This window comes from Myotis yumanensis, unplaced genomic scaffold, assembly GCF_028538775.1.
Source record: "Myotis yumanensis isolate MYYU_CA2020_CCGP unplaced genomic scaffold, mMyoYum1.0.hap1 SCAF_24, whole genome shotgun sequence".
Taxonomy (NCBI): domain Eukaryota; kingdom Metazoa; phylum Chordata; class Mammalia; order Chiroptera; family Vespertilionidae; genus Myotis; species Myotis yumanensis.
In genome coordinates, this window is record NW_027223775.1 from 2,588,924 (window position 1) to 2,597,305 (window position 8,382).

Sequence of the window (8,382 nt, forward strand, 5' to 3'; positions counted from 1 at the left end):
TCTGGGACCCCTTGGGAGAGGTGGGACTACCAGGTTAGGTCTGACAATTCCTGAGGGATGTAGCAGAGCACGAAAGGGCAAGCAGCCAGGCAGGAGCCCAAGCGGGAGCCAGGTGCTGCACTGTTCCCGCTCATCCAAGCCCCACTCCACCTGCCACCACCAATTGGTAGCACTGTGGCATAGGCAGCAAAGGCTCCTGCCTCCACATCTGCACTCTCCAGCTATGAGCCTAGCATCTGCCTGAGCAAGGGTCCCACTGTGGGAGCTCCCTGACTACCAGGGAGAAGCTCCTGTGTTGAGCGTCTGCCACCTGGTGGTTAGGGTGCATCATAGCAACCACTCATAATGGTCTCTTAGGCTTTTGGCCCAATAAAACGTTCCTATTCACAGATGACATCTTTCCACTATTAGAATACTAGTGGCCCTAATTAATTCATTAATAGTAAGGAAATACTAATTAATACTAAGGAATTAATTATAAGAAATATTTTAATACCGCTATTTGTCCTTTCTGTATAATAGAAGTGTCAACCAAATTCAGGATTACACAATGACAAACTGAAACACATGCATGCGATTGGTGCCAGCAAGAGCTTCATATTTATTGCACATAGGCGAGTCAGAGAGAGAGAGAGAGAGAGAGATAGAGAGATAGGGAGAGAGAGAGAGAGAGAGAGGAGAGAGAGAGAGAGAGAGAGAGAGAGAGAGAGAGAGGGAGAGAGAGAGAGGGAGAGAGAAAGAGAGAGAGGGAGAGAGAGAGAGAGAGAGAGAGAGAGGGAGAGAGAGAGAGAGAGAGAGAGAGAGAGAGAGAGAGATAGAGAGATAGGGAGAGAGAGAGAGAGAGAGAGAGAGGGAGAGAGGGAGAGAGAGAGAGAGATAGAGAGATAGGGGAGAGAGAGAGAGAGAGAGAGAGAGAGAGTAAACTTGCTTAATTAGACCTGCTTTCTGATTTAGCTAAACTTTTTCCAGCCCAGTGAAGCACCCCAACTTCTCTTTCAGGTAATTGTCAGCAACAGAGCAGTAAATTTCAACACAAAGCAGATTATTCTTGTCGCTCACTCAGGGAGAACAAAGGGTAAAGTATTTAACTGCAGCAGTGTTTGACTACATTCTGCACAGTGAGAAAACCTGAAGTCATTTTCAAATTCCACCATTTCTTCCTTCTTTTCAGTCAGGTCAAGTTTCTAAGCTTTCTCAATCTCTGTTTTCTGGCTAATGAAGAGAAAATAGGATAACTCCGAGTCTCCCATCTACCTATTCTAGGACTTCTGTGAGGACAGATAAGATGACTCATGGGAAAATGCTTCACAGACATTTGGTTAGCGTAAAATATTCCCACCTGGCTGTAAAGCAAATCGTGTTCCAGGACTGAAGAAACTGCAAGGAGGTGAGTCGCTAGGGAGAGGAAGCCGGGAACTGCTACATGATGTCATTACCCGGATGGACACTTAGCATACTAGCCTTTTATAAATGTAGATTGCCAGTGCACATCATGTATACTGGCGGTTGGTCTAATGGTCACGAAGACATAGAGTCGGTCACTTAGGCATATATATATATATATACACATACACACACACTAGAGGGCCGGTGTACAAAAATTTGTGCACCCCGGGGGATCGCTCAGCTCGCACTATGACCTCTTGCAGTCTGGAACCCCTCAGAGGAAGTCCACCCCCTGGCTTAAGCCTGCTCCCTGGGCAATTAGTCTCAAGCTGTCAGGCAAGGGGATCCAAAGGCAGTTGCTGGGCATGGAGGCCAGGGGGACATAGGTTAACAAGGAGACAGAACTGAACCTCACATCACCCTACTTGGCTCAGAGGATGGCTGGTAATCAATGACACGTCAGACCCCTCAGGGAGGGGTGACCTAAGCAGGCACAGTCGGGGGGCCAGTAGGAGAGAACTTGGGGTTCGACAGAAGGGGGCACAGATCCTCACCCCCCCAATTGTGCAGGGGCTTGAACACTCGTCCCTTCTGAGGAAGGTCTCCTGGCCCCATGGCTGCTTCTTGCTTCCCAAGCCCAGCCCAGATCAGGAACCAAATAACAAAAGAGATTTGGTCCAGCTGAAATCAGAATCCAGATAAATGGAGGCTTGGCTAACAGACCCTATGTCTAAATCTAGCCTAACAACAGGAATGCTCAGAGCCTTCACAAGGATGTAAATTAAAATTATTGTTAGAGTATTAAATTTGACAGTAAAATAGTTGTCAAGTTTTCAAATTAATTAAATTTGGCTAACTTGAAATAGGTAATTATTCAAAAGGTATTAACCAAAATTTTCATGTTGTGCTGAGCTGCAGAAAGACATCCTACCCAGGTATGGTTTTCCTGCTATTTTAGGATCCGACAACAGACCAGCCTTTATTTCACAGGTAATGCAGGTAGTAGCCAGCCGCCTTATTGGTTGGGTTAATTTGCATATAGCCACTCTGATTTGCTGGTGGGTGTGGCTTAAGGTGTAGTGAAGGTAAGGTCAATTTGCAAGTTTGTCCATTATTAGTGTAGACTAGAGGCCGGGTGCACAAAAGTTTGTTCACTCGGAGAGGTCCCTCAGCCCAGCCTGTGCCCTCTTGCAGTCTGGGACACCCTCGGGGGATGTCCCCCTGCTGGCTTAGCATGTCCACCTCAGGTGGAAGTCTGACATCCTTCTGGCCACCTGGGAGCCCTCAGGGATGTCCACATGCCAGCGGGGAGCAGGCCTAAGCTGCAGTCGGACAACCTTAGCGCTGCTGAGAAGGCAGGAGATCTCCCAAGACCACCACTGTGCTGGCCCCCATCAGCCTGGCTTGTGACTGAGCAGAGCTCCCGCTGTGGGAGTGCTCGGACAACCAGGGGGCAGCTCTTGCATTGAGCATCTTCTCTCTGGTGGTCAGTGTGTGTCATAGTGACCAGTCGTTCTGCTGTGAAGGTCAATTTGCCTACTACCCTTTTATTATATAGGACAGAGGCCTGGTGCTCCAGTAGGGGCTGGCTGGTTGGCCCTGAAGGGTGACCACTATCAGGGTGGGGATCCTGCTGGTATGCCTGGCCAGGCTGGGTGAGGGGCTGAGGGCTGTTTTTAGGCTGTCCAAAGCACCCTGGTGACGAAGCTCCCAGCCTCTACTTTTTTTTTATTTTTTGTTGGATTTATTTATTTTTTGGAGGGGTGGTTTATAATTGAAACTTTGAAGCTTTCATTGGAGCCCAGGGCCAGTCAGACAGGTGGGAAGATTTGCATTCCTCATCGCTGGGGGGAACCCAAGCCTCCTATTCACTCCAGCTCTGTGGCCACCGCCATCTTAGTTTGGTTAATTTGTATACTTGCTCCAGATTGGTTGGTGGGTGTGCCTTGTGGGTGTAGTGGAGTGATGGAATGATGGTTGATTTGCATCTTTCTCTTTTATTAGTGTGGACTAGAGGCATGGTGCACAAAAATGTATGCACTCTGAGGGGGTCCCTCAGCCAGGCCTGTGCTGTCTCACGGTCTGGCACATCTTGGGGGATGTCCACCTACTGGCTTAGGCTCGCTCCCCAGGAGACCGGGCCTAACCTAGCAGTCAGACATCCTTCTGGCAGCCCGGGATGTCCACTTGCCAGCGGGGAGTAAGCGTAAGCTGCAGTCAGACATCCTTAGCGTTGCTGAGGAGGCAGGAGAGGCTCCAAGCACCACCGCTGTGCTGGCAGCCATCAGAGCAACACTCCCTCTGTGGGAGCACACTGACCACCGGGGGTAGCTTCTGCTTTGAACGTGTGCCCTCTGGTGGTCAGAATGTGCCTTAGTCATTCTGCTGTTAGGGTCAATTTGCATATTCCCCTTTTAGTATATAGGGTAGAGGCCTGGTGCATGGGTGGGGGCCGCCTGGTATGCCTTGAAGGTTGTCCCAGATTAGGGCGGGGGTCCCACTCGTATGCCTGGCCAGCCGGGTGAGTGGTTGAAAGCCATTTTCAGGCTGGCCATTCCCCCCACTTCCCAGGCTCCCAGACTCTCCTTGAGTGGAGGCCAGCGCCAGCTGGAAGCAGATATTTGGGATTTATTTACCTTCTATAGGTGAAACTTTGTAGCCTTGAGCAGAGCCTACAGCCAGCCAGGGCAGATGGGAAGCTTGGCTTACTCCATCGCCAGGGGCAACCCAAGCCTCCTGCTCATTCCAGCTCTGTGGCCGCTGACATCTTTGTGAAAGAGCGATGGCTAATTTGCATTTTTATTGGATAGGCTATATACATATACCCAAGTGCACAACACGAGCACAGGGCTTTTCCTCTCTCCAAAATGTTTTTGAAAGTACACCATGAAATGTTCTTAGGTAAGTGAGAAAGTTGATTTTGAAATTGAATGGGCATAAGTGGGCATATTATGGACTTCCGGGAACTATTGAAAGTGTTTTAACCGAGATGCTAATAATTCAATACTTGCATAATGAAGGAATTATTAGTTCATAGGTGAAAGTGCATGGAGAGTGGGTGTAGCAGGTTGATTAAGAAGCTTTTAGTAATGTCGACAAGAGATTGGGAGAAAGACAGTGCAAAGTAGAGAAAGAGAAAAGTTGACAAATGCTTGTCAATATATAGGGAGGAACTGATAAATATGTATGTGGACATCATGGAAATTGCTTGCACTTTGTTCAGAAGTGGACAGGTTTTTCCCACCTATGGTAATTTAAGAAATTAAGGAAGATGTACAGGGAGGACAAGATGGCAAAAGATAATTCATTCCAGAATAACATTCTATAGTGCATTTAACCTTGAGCCTATTGGAGTCTTAGAGGAAACGTAAACATTTTCATTGAAAGAGGAAATAAAGTGGTGCTTTGAATAGTTGCTTTTTCCTTAAAACATTGATCTCCATTGTGATATCCTCATGTGAGTATTTGTCATTTACAGAACCGCTGTCACGTGTGAGAGAGAATTATGCAGGCATTCCTTGCAAAGAGCCAATCCCTTCCAGGAGAAAGTGCCATATGTCTCCAAGAGATGATGACAGTACTACTACTTATAGGTAACCGGCAACAAAACGTAAGGACACCTAATGTATACTAGGCACTGTTGTTGGTGAGGTGAAACTCTTCTATCATAACACTAAATATTTACCATTGACCAACTAAGTAGCATGCAGTATATTCAGAGTCTTAATTTCCATTATTTTCAACAGCAGCCAGATCTTGTCACTTTTCTGTTCCTTGTGCACAGCATTCCAGTTGTTCTAAATCCCCGACATTCCCTGATATTTTCCTCTTCAAACATTGGAACCTACTTAGGAATAAAGTATCTCATTTTGGTTGATTGGCACTTCCCTGATGACCCATCTTTTCATGAGCTTGTTAGCTGTTTGTGTCTTCTTTGGAGAAATGTCTCTTGAAGCCTTCTGCCCATTTGCATTTTGCTATCTGTGTAGTCAGAGTGTGTCCCTATTCTGTATCTTAGAAGGTGATTTCAAAATACTTCTGCTTCATTTCCTTCAGTTATTCCAGCAGAGATGATCCAGGTTCCCGGGTCAGGTAGCAGTATGGCCCACCTTCTAGGGAGATGCATACCGTGACCATGGCCTTTCAGGTCCTGGAGATGAGCACTCCTGTAGGAGACACAGGTGTTTAAAAGCCTTCTCTCTTTTTATCCAGTAGCACACTGAAGTTGTTAACTTGGACATAGTTAATACTGTGTTTTTTAATGTAGTGATCGTGATGGCTGTGGCAGCAGTCCTGGTAGATGTTATTCTGAATATCGAACTGGAGGCTCTTACAGAGGTTCACATGAGAGCTATGGTAAGTGTCCAGATAGACTGTGTGTAAGTGACAGGATTGTATTTAAAGGCCGCCTTGTGATTTACTCTACTTTTACTTCCATTTGCCACGTGGAGGACTATATGAACTATGGGTTTTGTATTATCTTGGAGGTCTTGTTTTCTTTCCTTAGTAGCTCATGTGGAACAGTACAATTCTTTCAGGGGTGAAGGTCACACTCATTTATTGTCTTTATTAAAGAAACAAAGTACAACTTTTCCTTTTTCTTTTATTTTTCTCACCTCAGGATATATATCATTGATCTCGGGAGAGTGGTATGGAGGGAGTTGGGCTGAGAGAGCTCTACATCAATGTGAGAGAGATACTTTGTTTGGTTTCTTCATGTACAATCCCCATCCAGGGACAGGAAGGGACCCTGAAAACCAGGGTCATGCCCTTGACCTGGAATCAAACCCGGTATCCTGCAGTGCAAAGGCTGGTGCTCAACACACTTAGGCACACCAGCCAGGGGGTTATTTTAAGTTTTTTCTTTTTTACAGAAGGAGAATTTGACAGTGTGAAGCATAGAAATAGTATGAGTGTCAGAATTTTAGCCTGTTTCCAGAAAATGTGCCTTCACAAATGTTCATAATCCATTATTTCTGTCACAACATTATTCTTCAGCTGTATTTTAGATAAATGTAAGCTCCCTTGCCAGCCTCAGAATTACTGACATATTTTTAGCACAGGTGTATAAAAGCATAGGTTTCCAACTATTTAAGACTTTACTAGGGTCATGTCATACTGACTTCAAATTATTTGTTAAAATGTTAAAGTATTGTTATTTGCTCACTGACTTTACAGGAGGCTCATGTGGAGCATCACCAACATGAGGGCCCCTCTGACTTATGGTGGAAGGAATCCCTGTGATGATTATTGCAGCCGCAGACGAGATGGATATGATGGAGGGGGCATAGCAATTACTGCAACAGCTGATGGGACTCCTCTGTAAGAGGTCCTTAGCATGATGTTGGTGGCGATTATAGGATTCACCATCTACACAAGAGAGTGAATCCTGCAGTACAGTAGCTAAACTATTGGGGTCCTCTGGAGGAGTCATAGGGGAAGCCCCTGTGACAAAGCAAGTATACACAGAAATAAAAAAGATAATGCTAAGTTATGGTTTACATTTAATTTGTAAAGAAATTGTCTTCTGTTATTGAAGCATGACTAAAAGCAAACGGTGGGATTGAGGAAGAAGCAAGAATTATTGTTCCCTTTATGAAATTTCTGGATAGAATGCAAAAGTTGAATTATTAAAGTTTTTATCATAAGTGTTCATTTAATTACAATATACTTAAATATTTAATTTGAACATTTGTAGTGTTAAAATTTTCAGAATAAAGTTTCCCACAAAATCAAATTTGTCTGATTTTACTGCAAACATACAACTCAAGGTGTTTGGATGGTGAGTTATATTCATGGCCCTGCATCATCCAATGTGTCCATGACCATAAGTACATAGAGCCTTTTAGTGAACTGCATACAAAATGAATCAGTGTGTTACTACTTCATGGCATGCTGCCCTGTTTTCCAGTTAGGGAGGGTAAATATATTAGGTATTCTCCTTGCAAAACCTAAGTAAATAAAAAGATTGAGGAACCTCCACCAAGGATGCAAAGCCATTGTTCACCTCACTGTGGCAACTGGGATCCGGATGGATTCCACCAGCTCTGTGGCCCACACTTTGCACCCTACGATACTGATAAGGAGCAGGCCTATACCACTGGACCCAGGAGGAAGATGAGACCTTAGGGAAATAGGAGATTAGCTGGCCAGCAATAGAGCAACATGGTGTGGCAGCACAGCAGCCTAGGCCTCGGCATGAGGAAGATTCGCAGACACCTGTGGAAAGGAGTATAGGAAGAACATGTCATGCCAGCCCCTGTTGAGGGGCAGGTGGCAAGGCCTGAAGGTGCTTGGGCGGCCTAGAGGGAGAGTTCAGAGGAGTGGCTCAAGGAATCTATTTTGATTCTGAGTGACAGTGGACATGCACACTCCCTCCCCCTGCCTAAACCCCCTCTGCCTGAACTGGAATTGCACTGCCCTTGTTGTGCTGGTGGTTCCTGTCTCATGCCCACACCATGAGGACCTGGTGTCTCAGGCTATATCCCTCCCAGCATCCAGGTGTCCCTGTGAGAGAAAAGGAATGGCCCAGGAAACTGGCAGCACAGCGGGGGAGAGCCCAAGCAGCCCCTCCTCACCTGTCCTGTCCACTCACTGGGGGCCATGGTCCTCGCATAGTACTTCAGGGGATGGAGCCACAGGTCCTTGCTGATGATCTGGTAGGGCAAACAGACCTGGGTCAGGAGAGCACAGGGGCCCGAATAGAAACCCAAGCAGCAGGCGGATATAGGAGGCTGTATGCTGGCATGGCCAGGGACATCCCATCTCAGCAATCCTGCCAGATCCCGCCACCCTGTGGTCAGAGAACCAGTAGAAGAAGCTGGGGCTGCTGTCCTGGTGCCCCTGGCTGTAGGCTTCTCGTTCACAATGCTGGTACGGGGGTGGCACAGGACAGCCCGTATCTTGCAGGAGAGGGGTATGTGAAGCCGGGCACAGCACTTTCCCACCCTGCCCACAACCAGCTGCAGCCCATGCAGGGAGCCTCCTCTTACCTGT